This window comes from Myotis yumanensis, unplaced genomic scaffold (assembly GCF_028538775.1).
Source record: "Myotis yumanensis isolate MYYU_CA2020_CCGP unplaced genomic scaffold, mMyoYum1.0.hap1 SCAF_2, whole genome shotgun sequence".
Taxonomy (NCBI): domain Eukaryota; kingdom Metazoa; phylum Chordata; class Mammalia; order Chiroptera; family Vespertilionidae; genus Myotis; species Myotis yumanensis.
In genome coordinates, this window is record NW_027223753.1 from 96,579,993 (window position 1) to 96,596,615 (window position 16,623).

At 39.5% G+C, this 16,623-nt stretch overlaps 1 protein-coding gene across 4 annotated transcripts in view; it reads left to right on the forward strand.

The window, feature by feature from the left end:
* The first annotated feature begins 521 nt into the window (after positions 1 to 521).
* The window catches only part of EXOC2 (exocyst complex component 2), a 274,269-nt gene continuing 258,167 nt past the window's right edge, over positions 522 to 16,623 (forward strand). For 3 of the 4 annotated variants that reach the window (XR_011470289.1, XM_070405830.1, XM_070405831.1), the window contains exon 1: positions 522 to 618. The gene's annotated coding sequence lies outside the window, so the exon portion shown is untranslated. Of the gene's footprint in view, positions 619 to 856; positions 947 to 16,623 lie in introns of those variants that run through there. The other variant, XM_070405829.1, reaches the window with a different exon arrangement.

A 16,623-nucleotide genomic window follows, 5' to 3' on the forward strand; every position in this document is an offset into this window, starting at 1 on the left:
ACTCTTTCTCCTCATACCTTCCTTGCCCCTCCTCCTCCATTATCAGGGACGATCCTGCTGCTTCTTTGGCTAATAAAATAGAAGCAACCAGAAGAGTATTTTGTCATTTTCCGGCACCACCTTCCACCATCCCCCATGTCATTTCCTGCCTAGACTGCTGCAGTTGCTTCCTAAGTGACATTCCTTGTCCTCTTGCCATGTCATGGGTTACCCTCAGCCTACCCTGTTGTCATCCACCTTCATACAGGTAGCGCCTGTGCCACGGGTGTGTTCACCGAGTTAGCTGAATTTAAATGATCAATGTTCAGGACTTGCAGGCTGCAGACTGACTTTCTCCTCCACTACTTCCAGGGGCCAGTGGCTTTTGCGGGTCGTCCTCGCCCCGCCCCCGCCCCCGCCCCGACGCCCCGCCCCCGAGTTCCTCGCCCCGCCCCCCCGTTCCTCGCCCCGCCTGGGCCCATCGCAGACTCGGCGCTCGGCTGCCCGGCGCATCGACGCCCTCGGCGCTCCGGGCGGGCGGAAGTGGAGGCTGGCGGTTGGGGGTCGCCGCCCGACAGCTTTTCCTGGAAGCGACGGGGACCCGGTCCGAGCCGCTGGAGGGGCGGCAGGGAGGCCCAGGTACGTGTCGAGCCTGGATGCCCTGGCGGCGGCGAGCCAGCTTCCAGAGAGGCGGGTGGGAGCGGCGGTCGGCCCGCTCCGGTCGTCATCCTCTGTCCGACCGGGAGGAGAGTCTGGTAGCCGCCTGCGCCCCGCGGGGCGGGGCCCGGGGGCTCCGTCGTGCCCCCTGAGCCCGGGCCACCGAGTTAGGTCTGAGGATGTGTCGGTGCCAGGCGAGCGGTAGGAGCGTCTTGCGCCCATTTGCCTCTGGTTAGGGCTACACTGGGCATTTCCCAGGCGTCTGTCACAGTCGTAGCATTGCCAGCTGGCGGCTCCGGTTCCACTGGAGGTAGGTGCCGTTGCAGATCCAGCCCAGAATCGCGGGTGACCGGCCGAGTCCTGTCCCTGTGAGCTGTCCCCGGGACCTGCCGCCCGGCTGCGGAGCCGGCTCCTCGCTCAGTAACTCGCCCACAGGCCTGGCGGCGCCTGGCCCGCCCTCTGGGGACTTAGTACACGGACGCTGCCTCAATTGCAACAAACACTTCTTGAAGGGAAATAGGCTAGTTTTAATCATTGAAGGCTAATCATACTAATAAGTATGAGAAAATTTGTTTCATTGTTTTTCGAGTCTGGGAAAACTTAAAAAAACTCTCTAAAAATCAGCCACAGGTTAATGAAATCACTGGGTGCTCCGTATTGGAAAGCTGCTACCAATTCAGGCTAATATGGACCTATTTCCTAATGAGTAACACTGTTTCGTTTGTGTTAGTATATTCCGGGCAGGCTCCGTGGACCATACTAATAACAAAGGCACTGAAACCCAGAAACTTGCCCAGGGTCACCTGTGTGCTCAAAGGTGTTGAATCAAGGGGGATAATAGAAAGAGGATGATATGTGCTTACTATTTCAATGTTCTCTTAGGTTTAAGAAGAAACAATAATTTTAAGCAGAGAAGCAGAGGATTCCCCAGTGTAACTAGGAAGTTTCACAAAATGATTTTTTCCTTGTCAAGCATTTAATTTCCTGTACTGCATATCATTTCGAAAAGACAGCTGTTAACCTGCTAAGTAAAATTTACATTCCACAAATATTTGAGAGCATGTTATATAAATCTTATGGGAAAAGAAATTGGTACTCGAAAAACTTTGCAAAGGCAGTCTTCTAGTAAAGGACTTTGGACAATTTCGAGGGTCAGGCAGAGGCAGGATCAGGTGGTGGAGGACATGCTTTTTAAAGTTAGTCTCTCACTTTTTCACCCATTTTCTAGCTTACTCTTCATCTAGCCAGGATTCCTAGTACAGCTCTGACTGCATAGTAGGAACTTGAATGTTCACTGAATGGGTAATTTTTGGCTAGTATTAAATAGAGAGGATTTTGAAATGGACTAGAATGTGAGATAGCATGAATCACAGTGCTAAGGAGAATGCTGAAGTGTAGATTGTTCTCAGACTTCAGGGAACGTGGCCATGTGTCTCCTGGAGTGGCTGGTGAAATCCAGTGGTGTAGTAGTGTCCAGTTGTAATCACACGATTCTATGTTTATGTTAATTTAAAGTAATTGTTATTGATAGAAACACAAAGTAATTGTTGAGAAATTACAAATCTTGAAGGTGTGGACACACTTATAGATATCCTTGGACTTCAGTTTGAAAATTACAGTCAAAGGTATTTTGGCTTAGTAGTCAAAGCACCCACCAATCTGCTTTGTAGCCTGGACTGTTTCTTAGCCTCTTTGGGCTTCAGTCTCCATTTTCCTATAATTAGAGAATACATAAAACTAGATTATTTTTCAGAGTTCTTTCTGCTTTGAAGTTTTCCAACTCAGTGAATCCAATAATCACTTAGCACTTGTCTTATCCCTGTGTTGCCTTAGGGGCTATAGTTATTGCTGATATTTACATATCTGTCAAAAGACTAAGCTCTTGCTGGACAGGGATTAGTCTTAGTCATTTTTCTATCTACCAATTTTAGCATATGCCTGACCACATTGGTAATAAAATAATGTTAGCTTAGATTCAGAAGGGGCATTTTTAACATTTCAAAGAATAGCTAAAAACTAAACTATAGTATTGTGTGTAAGTACAGCAGAAATTCAGAGAAGGGAACGATATGTTGAGGTAGAGTAATTGGGAAGGCTTCATGGAGGTCAGACCTTGATGGGAAGGATGTGGCCTTCAGAGGAAAGGCAGGTGAACATCTGGGCAGCACAGGAGTAAAGACCCACTGATGGGTAGGTAAGTGATGCATTTTGAATTATGGAGTGACTTGAAGGTCAGGCACAAGAATTTGAAACTGACTGATTAGGCTCCTCCCCACCCCCCTTAAATATTATATTAGGTTTGCTCAAAAACTTGATGTAATATAGGAGGGGACCATACAGTTTGCTTTACTTATGATTTTGGTTTTAGTAATTCTTTCTACTTACTATTTCCCACTTAGAGAAAATCTTGGTGCAATAATGGAAAGAACAGTGGACACCAGGATTTAGGAATCCTGGATTTTAGTTAATTGGAACGTAAACTGCACAAGATGGACCCAAGCATGCCTTTGTTACCTGGAACAAAGTTACCTGGCTCAGAACATAACTTTGTTACCTGGCACAAAGTTAGCATTAGTAATCATTGTGCAACACTGAATGAGTTCTCGCTTTGCTACTTGCTAGCTGTGCTGCTTTTGGCTTAGCTTCATCAAAATGAATTTTTTAGGCCTTTTTCACTTATATAGTTCTGTGATTTTAGATGGCTTATGATTTTCTTTTTCAGTATGTTTGTATATTGATTTCAGAGAGAAGAAGGGAGAGGGAGAAAGAGATAGAAACATCAGTGATGAGAGAAAATCATTGATTGGCTGCCTCTGTGGTCCCCCCAGTGGGGACCGTGCCTGCAACTGGGGCAAGGAATCGAACTGTGACCTCCTAGTTCATAGGTCAACGCTCAGCCACTGAGCCACACCGGCTGGGCAATGATTTTCTTTTTATTGTTGACATTACAGATGTCCCTTATTCCCTACCCGTCATACCTCCCCTCTTCCCAGATGTCACCCTTCCCTCCTTCTGGCTGTAACCACATTGTTGTCTGTGTCCATGGAGTATGCATATATGTTCTTTGGCTATTTTTTTACCTTCTTTCATCCCTTCAGCACCCCCGACTCCCCCAAATCTCCCTTCTGACATCTGTCAGTCTATACCATCTCTATATATAAAAGCCAAAGCAACCATTGGACCCTTCAACTGTTCGACCAGTAGCTATGATGTACACTGACCACAAGGGGGCAGGCGTTCAACATATGAGTGGAAACCACAGGCATGGAAACATGGAACAGACTGATGAATCTCAGAGGGAAGGAGGGAAGGGGGAGGGTGGGAAGAGATTAACCAAAGATCTTATATGCATACTAGAGGCCTGGTGCACAGATTTGTGCACCAGTAGGGTCCCTCAGCCTGGCCTGCAGGGATTGGGCCAAAACCGGCTCTCCGACATCCCCTGAGGGGTCCCGTATTGCAAGAGGGTGCATGGATTCTTTCAGATTGGTTCATGGTTATAATTTTGTTAACCATAATTTTGAGATGGAGCAGGAGAGAGATGATTATTATAGAAAACTGGACCAAAGAGTTCATGACCCTGTTGCTAAGACTTGTCTGACTTGTGGTAGAGCTGCTCAGGAATAATAGAGTCTGAGTTTATAGAAAACTGAAGGAAGTAAATTGCCATTCTTTAAAACCCTTTCCCCAATTTCTCTGGGAGATCTCTTTTGGGGTCAGTTCAGCCCAGCCTCAAGGGGCAAGTCTATCCTTGGCTAGATTGAACATGACTCAAGGAAGATGTGGCGAAATCAATAGTTTGATTATGTTGCTGGGTAGCCTGAGATACTAGTTGAGTATAAGTTTATGATTAAAAATCAGTAGGCAGCTCTGCAACCAGATTTTTGTGGAGTCCTTTAGATCCAAGATGGCTCTGGACTGGATAAGTCTGCCTAGTGCTTCTCAAGCATTAATCTGTACACAAATCACTAAAAATGTAGATTCTGACTTAATAGGATTTGACTGGGATCCTGAGATTCTGCCTTTCTGATTTGCTCCCTCATGATGCAAGTTTGAGTAGCATGGGGAGAAATAAGATAGGGTTTGGGAATTTTTATTTTTTTGATATTTTTTGAGGGGAAATTTTTACTTTACTATGGCTTCATCTAAGAAAATAGTGCTTTAACATTAGGAGGCTTTCCTTGGTCTTCAGTGAGTCAGAGCTTCTATATTTCCAACTCCTAGCTTTACCTGAGTTGAACCTCTGGGGACCTGCCAGGGTAAGACACTTGCACACCTTTTTGTTCAGATTTCTTGTCTATTATTTAAAAAAATTCTTAATAGTAAAACAAATTCTAGACCTATTTTTGTAGTTACATTTTTTTTGTTCTCCCCCAACCCCCATAATATTACTGCTACTAGTTATTTTTAGTCTGAAGTTATGTAAAAATGATACTTTGGAAAATTAAGATTATGACACAATGAAATACGGGAAAATTATAAAATTAAAATTTTCTGATGTGTTTTGAATAAATACTTTAAATATACCCTGTGTGCTTTATTAAAGGAAAAGAGGCAGGCGAGTAAAACTAATATAATGTAAATCTAAAAGAAAATGCATTTATTAAAGTAATTATTATAAATTATAAGAAAATGTGGATTTTAGTCTTTATTTTAATAAAATGTTTTTATAATAGTAATTTTCTCTTCTGACCTGTGATGGATAGGAGGTTAATTGAAGTTAAATGGATGCTTTGTTAATCCTTCATCAATTACTAAATTGGTATGGGGGAGTGCAGGTCAAGGCTACACAAGGCCATGACTAGCTTGTTTTCTTTGGGAGGTTTTTTCCTTTCTCCATACCACACATCATTCTGTCTAGCTGTAAGTAGAGGAGACTCTGCTCTCTCTTCCTCCCTCCCCCCTCACTCCCTTCCCTTTTCTCACTCTCTAATCTCCTCTCCCTCCCCAGCCCTCCCTTTTCCTTCTTTCTGTGCTGCAGAGTGACAGCTTGTAGATGTTGCGTGCAAGGAGTTCAGCTGGTGCTGTGTGGTCCCAGTGTGTGGTCTCCACTCAGCCCAGAGGCTGCTAACAGGGTGGATGAGAGAGAGAGCAAGACTATTTACTTTAATTTATTTCGGATGCCGGAATTGTGTCCAGAGTTTCTCCAATGCTTGATTCCACATAGCTAGTAGCTTCAAATCCCTTACAGCTGTGGTGCAGTCTCAGCACTGCAACTGGTCTCTCCCAACAGTCATTTTACATAGCATCTGCCTGTTTAAATCGATCTCAGCTCAGAAATGTTAATGACACTGCTGAGTGCTGTGATTATTTTGCTTTCACTATGTCATATATATGGCCTTGAAGAAGTTTCTTTGAGGCAGAGCTAGAGAAGTAAAGCAGAAAATTTAAGATAAGTGACAAAGTTGATGTATTTTTAGAAATTGGGAAAGCTATTTATTATACAAAATTTGGGTCACATTAATCCAACTCTGCTTATATAAAAAAATCTGGAGTTACATGACATATTGTCATATTTAACAATTTTAATAAAATTAACCAATTTAAGCTGACAGTTGATTCCTTGACCTTTTTTGAGCATCTACATTGATTTTGGCATGCCTGTTTATTGTAGTTATTATATTTGTCGGCAGTAATAAATGGCTTATTTCATCATAAAGATTTAACAAGTTGAGACAAATGAAACTTTGTTTTCATGTAATAATACACATTTAGAACAATATATTTTCCCCAATTTTTTTCATTATAAATGGCTTAGCAATAGCTTCTTGATTTTGTTCCTTTCTCATTTCAAAACATTCTTGTTGAGATGGTCAAGTATTTTATAATTTAAGTAAGCATGTATAGTCTCAATATTAGTTGGGATTTTGCATAGTTTGTTCATTTCCCTGTCTTCCTAGCAGTCTTGTTGGAATGGAGTTTCTATTATTGATGTGTTGTCCAGGACTACAAAATCTAGGCCATTGACATTTTCCAAAAGAGTTATTATTGCACCTTATTGTTGTTCTTCTTTTCCCACTACTTTTAATCCTGAGTTTCAGTACAGTTCTGTGCACTTAACGATGGGCATAAAATCTGAGAAATGAGTCATTAGACAATTTCATATTTGTGTAAACATCACAGAGTGCAGTTACACAAACCTAGATGTTACAGCCTACTACACATCTAGTCTGTATGGTAGCCTGTTGCTCCTAGGCTACAAACCTGTACAGCATGTTACTATATTGAATACTGTAGGCAATTGTAACACAGTGGTATTTGTGTTTCTAAACATATCTAAACATAGAAAAGGTACAGTAAAAATATGATTATAAAAGATAAATTATGGTATACCTATTAAGGCACTTAGCATGAATAGAGCTTGTAGGACTGGCAGTTGCTTGTGAGTCAGTAAGTGAGTGATGAGTGAATATGAAGGCCTAGGATGGACATTATTGTATACGACTGTAGGCTTTATAAACACTGTACATTTAGGCTACATTAAATTTATAAAACAACACTAGATTAAATCAAAGCACAGGAAAAATGATAATATCAAGAGACATGGATGTAAAAAACGATGGCAGGAGTAATGCAGCATGCTGTTTTTCAGCAAACTTTTTTTAACAAATAGAAAGAATACCTTCTAAAATAATTAAAGTATAGTATAATAAATATATAAACCAGTAACAGTCATTATTATCAAGTACTATGTACTGTACATAGTACAGGGTGTGTAAAGCCTTCCTTACTCCCTCACCTTTTCAATCCTGGCGATGGTTTCTTTAGTCTCATTTGATCTTGAATCAGAAGATTTCAGGAATTTAGTAGTGTCAAATGCTTTTTTATTTTTTATTATTTTCTAAAATTTTATTTATTGATTTTAGAGAAAGAGGAAGGGTAAGAGAGAGAGAGAGACATTGATTTGTTATTCCTCTTATTTATGCATTCATTGGTTCATCAAACTGAAACCTTGGGATGATACTCAAACCAATGCTTGAATCGGCCAGCCAGAGTTCAAATGCTTTTTTAGAAAATGCTATCATCCTGTATTCTTGCATCTATTTTTTTTTTTTGGTTCTAGGTTTGTGGTGCTAATGGTAATCTAATGCTTTAAATAATTCTGAAGCAAAATTGGTCTGTTCACAAAGTTGTGCAGCTGTCACCACTTTGTTAATTCTGGAGCATTTTTATCACTCCAAAAGGAAACTCTGAACCTACTATCAATCCTTTCCCATTACCCCTCTTCTAGCCATCACTAATCTACTCTCTGTCCCTATGAGTTTACCTATCTTTAAATTTCATATAAATAGATTCATACATCATACGATATGTAATTTTTGTGTGTCAGTTATGGAAAAATATATGCACAGTAGTAATTAGTTTATATCTTTTACATTACCCTATACCTTTTACCTAGCAAGTGAAAATTATATGTATGTATGTGTGTGTGTGTATGTGTGTGTGTGTGTGTGTGTGTGTGTGTGTGTATTGTTAACAGAGAGGAAGGGAGGGGGAGGAGAGAGACAGAAAATCAATGATGGCCCTGACTGGTTTGGCTCAGTAGATAGAGCGTCAGCCTGCTGTCTGAAGGGTCCCAGGTTCTATTCCAGTCAAGGGCATGTACCTTGGTTGCAGGCAAATCCCCAGTAGGGGGTGTGCAGGAGGCAGCTGATCAATGTTTCCCTCTCATCAATGTTTCTAACTCTCTATCCCTCTCTCTTCCTCTCTGTAAAAAATGAATAAAATATATTAAAAAAAAGAAAAGAAAATCAATGATGACAGAGAAGCACTGATTAGCTACCTCCTGCATGCCCCACACTGGAAATTGAGCCCCAACCTGGGCCTGGGCCCTGACTGGGAATTGAACCATGATCTCCTGGTTCATAGGTTAATGCTCAACCACTGAGCCATGCTGGCCAGGTATATATATATATTCCCCCAAAATGTATACATACAAATTAAATAATTATAAAGGTAGTGTTTATTAAAATACATTTCATTTTCAAAATTGAGCTATTAGCTGTTAAAGTATGCATATATTTTTTGGGACATAAATTACAGTTATGAAATAATCATTATAAATAGAATTGAAGGAATATTTTGGAAACTCACAAATATTTAACAGGAGCTGTGACATGCTCTAGGCTTCTATTTGCTAGAAATGCCACACGCATCTATTATCTGTTAGTCACCCAGCTCTTTGGGTGAGTCATGCAGGATCCAATACCAACTGTCTTGAGTTTCACCAGTGTCATTGCTAATTTGTTTGAAATTTGATCTGGCACTCTAAAGGGATAAATCTTGATTGAACCAAATTCCTCTATGTTTGTTGATTTATTGATGATAGCCATTCTGACAGGTGTGAGGTAGTTTCACATTGTGGTTTTAATTTGCATTTCCTTGATAACTAGTGATGTTGAGCATCTTTTCATGGATATGCTGGAAAAATAATATGTCCTCTTTAGAGAAATGTCTATTCATGTCTTCTGTCCATTTTAAAATCAGATTATTCTTTTGATGCTGAGCTGTATGACTTTTTAAATATATTTTGGATATTAATCCCTTATCAGATATATCAGAGGCAAATATGTTCACTATTCAGTAGGTTGGGTTTTGTTTTGTTGATGGTTTTCTTTGCAGTGCAAAAATTACCTAGTTTCATGTAGTTCTAGTTATTTATATTTGCTTTTGTTGTCTTTGCCATAAGGGACATATCTGAAAAATATTGCTAAGGCTGATGTCAAAGAGTTTATTACCTGTTTTCTTCTAAGAGTTTTACGATTTTAGATCTTACATTTAGGTCTCAAATCTATTTTCAGTTTATTTTTGTATATGGTATAAGAAAGTAGTTTAATTTTTTTTTTTTTTTTTAATGTATCTGTCTCTATTCTGTTCAAAGGATTTATTTACTAGAGGCCCAGTGGGGTCCTTTGGCTTGGCCTGACATCCCGGCTCTCTGACATCCCCTGAGGGGTCCTGGATTGTAAGAGGGCTCAGGCCAGGCTGAGGGACCCCACCAATGCAGGATTGGTGCCGGGGAGGGACGCGGGAGGTTTGCCAGCCTTGGAGGGCTCCTGGGCGTGTCCAGCCTGTCTCGCTAAGTGCCATTTGGCCGGACCTCAGCAGCAAGCTAACCTACCGGTTGGAGCATCTGCCCTCTGGTGTGGTTAGTGCACATCATAGCAACTGGTAGACTGGTCAGCTGTCTGCCCTCTGATGGTCAGTGCACATCATAGTGAGCGTTTGAGCAGCCTTAGCATATCATTAGCATATTACACTTTGATTGGTTGAATGGCTGACTGGTCGACCAGACACTTAGCATATTAGGCTTTTATTATATAGGATTTTTATGCCAGTTCTGTGCTGTTTGATTACTTTAGCCTTACAATATAGTTTGATATCAGGTAGTGTGATACCTCCAACTTGATCTTTCTCAAATTGCTTTGGCTTTTCAGGGTCTTTTGTGGTTTCATATAAATTTTAGGATTATTTGTTCTAGTTCTGTGAAAATGCCATTAGAATTTTCATAGGGATTGTATTGAATCTGTAGATTGCTTTGGGTACTATGGACATTTTAATGATGTTAATTCTTCCTATTCATGAACACGTTATATTCTTTCATTTACTTGTGTATTTTTCAATGTCTGTCTTCATTGTTTTATAGTTTTCCAAATACAGGTCTTTTAATACCTTGTTAATTTTATTCCTAGGTATTTTATTTTTTTGGATACAATGGATTGTTTTCTTAATTACTCTTTCTGATAGTTCATAATTGGTGTCTAAAAATGATACTCATTTCTAAATATTAATTTTATATCTTGCTATTTTACTGAATTTGTTTATTAGTTTTAATAATTTTTGTTAGAATCTTTAGGGTTCTCTCTATATAGTATCATGTCATGTGCAATAATACACAATAATTACTTTAAATGTAATTATTTTGCCCCCTACCCCCAATTTGGATGCTTTTTTTTTTGTCGTTTTCTTGTTTGTTTGCTGTGGCTGGGACTTGCAATACTATCTATATTATAAAAGCCCAGTGGCCCTAACGCCATAACGACCAAAGACTGGTCACCAGGAGTCTGTGTGTGCAGCTAGGCATGTGCGGGTGGGGGGGGGGCTGTGTGTGTGGCGAGGCACATGTGGATGGGTGAGGACTTGACTCTGGGTCCCATGGCACGGTGGGACTTGACTCTGGGTCTTTTGGCGCGGCGGGGTTGGGGGTCCCGGGTCTTGCACGATTTCCTGCGGGTCTGGGTCTTGCACGATTTCCTGCGGGTCTGAGTCTTGCATGATTTTGCGCACTGGGTCACTAGTGTTGTGTTGAATAAACGTGAAAATGGACATCCTTGTTTTGTTCCTGCTCATAAAGAAGGTTTCAGCTTTTCACTATTGAATATAATGTTAGCTATGGGTTTGTCATATGTCTTTATTATGTTGAAGTATATTTCTCCTATCCTGAGAGTTTTTATCATAAATGTTGGATTTTGTCACATGTTTTCTTTGCGTCTTTAGAGATGATCATATAATGTTTATCCTTCATTTTTGTATGTGGTGTATTACATTAATTGATTTGTGGACATTGAACCAGTCTTGCGTCAAGTAGGAATAAATCCCACTTGATCATGGTATATGATCTTTTTAATATATTGATGAATTTGGTTTGCTAATATTTTGTTGATGATTTTTGTATCTATGTCCACCAGGGTTTTGACCTGTAATTTTCTTTTTTTGTAGTGTCTTTGGTGTTAGGGTAATACTGGTCTCCTAAAATGAGTATAGGGTCTTTCTCTCTTCTTTAATTACTTGAGGTTAGGTATTAGTTCTTCTTTGAATGTTTGGTAAAATTTACCTGTGAAGTCATCTGGTCTAGGACTTTTGTTGGGAGTTTAAAAAAAATTTTTTATTACTGGTTCCATTTCATTAGTAGTTATCAGTCTCTTCAGATTTTTTGTTTCTTCCTCATCAGTCCTGGAAGATAGTATGTTTTTAGGAATTTATTCATTTCTTGTGGTTTGTCCAATTTGTTGGCATATAATTGTCTATAGTATTTTCTTCTAATTCTTTTGTATTTCTGTGGTATCAGTTGTCACTTCTCTTTCATTTATGGTTTTAATGATTTGGGGCCTCTTTTTTGTGATGTGTCTGGCTAAAGATTTATAATTATGCTTTTAAAGAATAGTTTCTTAGTTTTATTGTTCTTTTCTATTGTTTTGTTAGTTTCTATTTTATTTATTTCTGCTCTGATCTTTATTTCATCCTTCCTTCTACTCACTTTGAGTTTTGTTTGTTCATTTTCTAGTTCCTTTAGGTTAAAAACTTCTTTGGCTCTCCCACAGATTTTGGGTTGTTGTGTTTTTATTTTCATTTGTGTTAAGATATCTTTTTATTTCTTCCTTAATCTCATTCTTAACCCATTCGTTGTCTACTAGCATGTTATTTTGCTTCCTTATGATTTTTTTTTTGTAATTTATTTCTAGTCATACTATTCTGATTGGAGAAGATGCTTGATATGATATCAGTCTTTTTAAATTTTTTTTGAGACTTTTCTTGTGTCCTAACGTGATCTATCCTGCAGAATGTTCCGTGTGCACTTGAAAATAATGTATATTTTGTGCTGCTTTGGGGTGAAATGCTCTAAAAAATATCAGTTAAATACATCTGTTCTAATGCATTATTCAAGGCCATTGTTTCATTGTTGATTTTCTGTTTGAATAATCTATTTATTGATGTCAGTGGGCTGTTAAAGTCTTCTATTAATGCAATACTATCAGTCTCTCCCTTTATGTTAGTATTTGCTTTGTATATTTCAGTGCTCCTTCCTTGGGTATGTAAATGTTTATAAGAGTTATATCCTCTTGTTACATTGATCTTTTTATTTTTGTGAAGTGCCCTTTTATGTTTCTTGGTACAACTTTTATTTTAAAGTCTACAAAAGTATTGCCAACCCAGCTTTTTTTGTTTGTTCCATTTGCATGAGATATCTTTTCCATCCCTTTACTTTAGTCTGTGTGTGTCTTTAGATCTGAACTGGCTCTCTTGTAGGCAGCATATATGTGGGCCTTGTTTTTTCTTCTTTTCTTTATGTATTCAGTCACCCTATGTCTTTTGATTGGAACATTTGGTCCATTTACATTTAAAGTAATTATTAATAGATATGTAGTTATTGCCATTTTATTGTTTTCTGATTGTTTTTGTAGTTGTTTTGTGTTCCTTACTCTCTTGCTCTCTTCTCTTGTTATGTTGGTGACTTTCTGTAGTGTTATGTTTGGATTTACTTTCCTTTTTTTCTTTGATATATCTTGTATATCTATAGTTTGTGTTTACCATGTGCTTCATATGTACCAAGTTATGTTTTTAATAATTTATTTTAGGTTGATGGTTGCTGAAATTCTAACATTCTAAACTTTGTAAAATTTTTACTCACTCATGCTTGTGTATGTTTTTGCTATTTCATTTGTATGTGCATTTGTATGCTTTCATTGTTGTTGTAATTACACATGACCTTCCTACTACTTTTTCCTTTTAACTTTTGTACTAGCTTTATAGTTGGTGGATTCACAGCTTTTATTAAGTGCTTGCCTTTGTTAATGAATCCTATATTTTTGTATTCACATTTTCAGTTTTTTCTTTTCTTCTTACTGAAGTGTCTAATATTTCTTGTAATACTGGTTTAGTCGTGATGGGCTCCTTTATCTGTTTCTTGTCTAGGAAGCTTTTTATCTCTCAATTCTTATTGATAACCTTGTTGTGTAGAGTAATCTTGGTTGTAGGTCTTATTTCCAGATTAGGAAAATTTTCTGTCATTACTTCTTCGAATAGGTTTTATTCCTTTCTCTTCTCCTTCTGGTACCCCTGTGATGTGAATGTTGGTGTGATGGATGTTGTTCCAGATGTCCCTTAATCTACCCTCACTTTTTTAATATTCTTTTTTCTTTTTGCCATTTTGCATGTTTTTGTTACCTTGTCTTTCATTTTGCTGATTGAATCCTCTGATTCATCTAATCTATTGATTCCCTCTAATGTATTCTTCATTTTAGTTATTGTATTCTTGACTTGTTCTTTCTTACATTTTCTGTATCCTTTTTAATGTCTTTCTATCTCTGAGTTTATCTATTCTTCCCTTAAGTTTATTGAGCTGCCTTTTAACCAGGGGTTTTACTCTGTATCTGGTTGCTTGTCTCCATTTCATTTAGTTATTCTTTTGCAGTTTTGCCCAGTTTTTTTTTTTTTTTTTTTTTCCATTTGAGGCATGTCTCCTCATTTGGGCTGACCCCCTGTGTTGTTTCTATGTTAGGTAGATCTGCTATGTCTCCCAATCTTGGCAGAGTGGCCTTATGTAGTAGGTGTCCTGTGGGGCTCAGTGGTGTAGTCTCTCTAGTCACCTGAGCTAGTGCTCCCTTGTGTGGATTGTGCGTGTCCTGTTGTAGTTGTGCCTTGATTGCTTTTGGCACATTAGTAGGTGAGGTTGACCCTCAGGCTGACTGGTTGTGAGTACTGGCCATTACTAGTAGGCAGTCTGTGTGTGGGGGCTGACCCTTTCATAGTGGAAGACAATTTAGCATGGCTCTTGTGCCAGGTGAGTCTTCCCTTTGGGTGTGTTGTGTGGACTTGGTTAGCTGTTGCTCTGATGTCATCTGAAGTTGGCCTCTGGGTGTGTTGGCAGTTGCTGTTTGTGCCCAATTAGGACCTGTCTTATAGGAAGTAAAAAGTGATTTGCGGTTGGTTGCCACATTTACTGATCTTGGATGTGCTTGGGAGAGGCTATTCTGCGATTGAGGGTGCCTGCCAAGGTTGGGATCTTTTGGTGGGCAACAGTGTGACCTGAGGCCAGTCACCACTTGTGTTGGGCTTGGGCCCACTTAGTTTAAGCTATGTTCCAAATCAAGACTGCCGTGATTTGGGAATACCTGATGGGAATGATAATGCATGTTGAGACTGGTTGCTGAATTCTCTGGGTTTGGGGCTTCTTATCAAGATGTACAGGGCATGGTGCAGTTAGTTGCTGCTTGTTTATGGTTTGTGTCCCTTTGAGAGATTTTAGGAAATTCCACAGCCAGAACTTAGGTAGGCTACTTGTTTGGAAAAGCCACTTACAAGAATTTCAGCAATCCATGCAAGTTGGGTGGAGCAGGGTTTGGGAATTACCAGGGTGGAACAAATGGTGTTGGTCAGGTTAATGGTGAGCTCTGATTTGGCACCCACCTGCATCAGGCTATTGGGTAGGAGAGCTCAACAGAGGAACAATGACGCCTGTCAACACTTCTGTCCAGGAGAGCACTGCCCTACCCCTACGCCTCCAGCTCTCACCCTGAAGCTACTCAATTTAGTTCCTTCCTGTATGTCCCTGGTGTTTTTCAAGCTGCGTCTCCTGCACTTGAGCCTAGAGTGAGTGAGTTTATGAATGGGCAAGTCTATGTATGAGCCCCTCAAGAGGAATTCCTGAGTCTCCAGCAGCCCTTTGTCTCACTCTGATGCAATTCTCTCTGTTTTTCATAGCCAGATGCTATAGGAACTCCTCCCAGCACTGATGCCCCATGTTGTGGAGCTTAGAGTGGGGTTGGGACCCCTCTCTCCTCAGAGGTACCTGCAGCTGCCTATTCTTAATTGCCACACCTTCGGTGTGGCACCTGCTTGTTTTGCATTTCTGCTCCTCCTACCAGTCTCCACATGGCTTTTTCTTTATATCCTTAGTTATATTCTGTTCAGCTAATCTTCCAGTGTTTGTCAATTATGGTTGTTTTATTATTTAGTTGTAATTTTGAAATGGCTGTAGGAGGAGGTAAGCACAGTATTTACCTATTTTGCCGTCTTGACTGGAAGTCTCCCAAGTTGTAGATACTTTAAATGTCCTTAAATTATCAGTAAATTCAATGCAATTAATACAGGTACTGTTCTAGATGCTAGCTATACAACAATGTATGGAACACACAAAAAATCCTGTCTCCTGGAACTTATAGTATAGTTAATTGAGGTAGAAAAAGAAGTATAGTATTGTTAGGTTGGTGATAATAACTCCCATCCAAATTCTAGTATAATTGATTATAGAACCTGGCAAAATATTTTAAAGTTCATTTGTGCCATCTATACTAAGAGAAATTGTTTAAGATTGATTGTCTTATGAGATATTTAGTTATAAAATGGAAATTAAATCATTATGTTATATTTACAAAATAGATTAGTGGGATAAAACATAGATTGTCCAGAAGCAGAGAATATTTGTCAGTGATAAGTGGCTATACAGATCAGTGAATAGTGGATTGATTGGTCAGTGAAATGGTATTATGGTCAAGTAGCTATTCAATACTCCAAAATAAATTTCAAATCAGTTTAATAATTAGATAAAACAGATGACATGTATTAAAGTACCATGGACATGACTTTGAAAGCATGACTCTAGAACTAGAGGAGAAAGGCCAATATTTTTAAAATATATTTTTATCGATTTCAGAGAGTAAGGGAGAGGGAGTAATAGAAACATCAATGAGAGAGAATCATTGATCGGTTGCTTCCTGCATGTTCCCCACCGGGGATCGAGCCCACAACCTGGGCACATGCCCTGACTGGGAATCAAACTGACCTCCTGGTTCATAGGTCAATGCTCAACCACTGAGCCACACCAGCCAGTCAAGGCCAATATTTTTAACATTAAAAGACTCAAAATTGCCTGGCCAGTGTGGCTCAGTTGGTTGAGCATCATCCCATGCACCAGGAGGTTGCTGGTTTGATTCCTAGTCAGGGCACATGCCCAGGTTGTGGGCTTGTGAGAATAAACAAGTCATCTTTTCTGTCAAAGAACAGTTTAGACAGCCGCCATTTTGGACTGCGTGATTTGGCAGCCACTATTTTGGCCACATGACTTGCAGTTCCCCTGGGAGCCGCCATCTTGAAATGGCAAAGGCCAACCCATTCCTTTGAATTAGCCAATCACAAAAGACTGTGTGCCTGAGCTCTAATCAAGAGTGAGGGGCAGATCATGTGCTTTAGGATTAAAAAGCCGAGCAG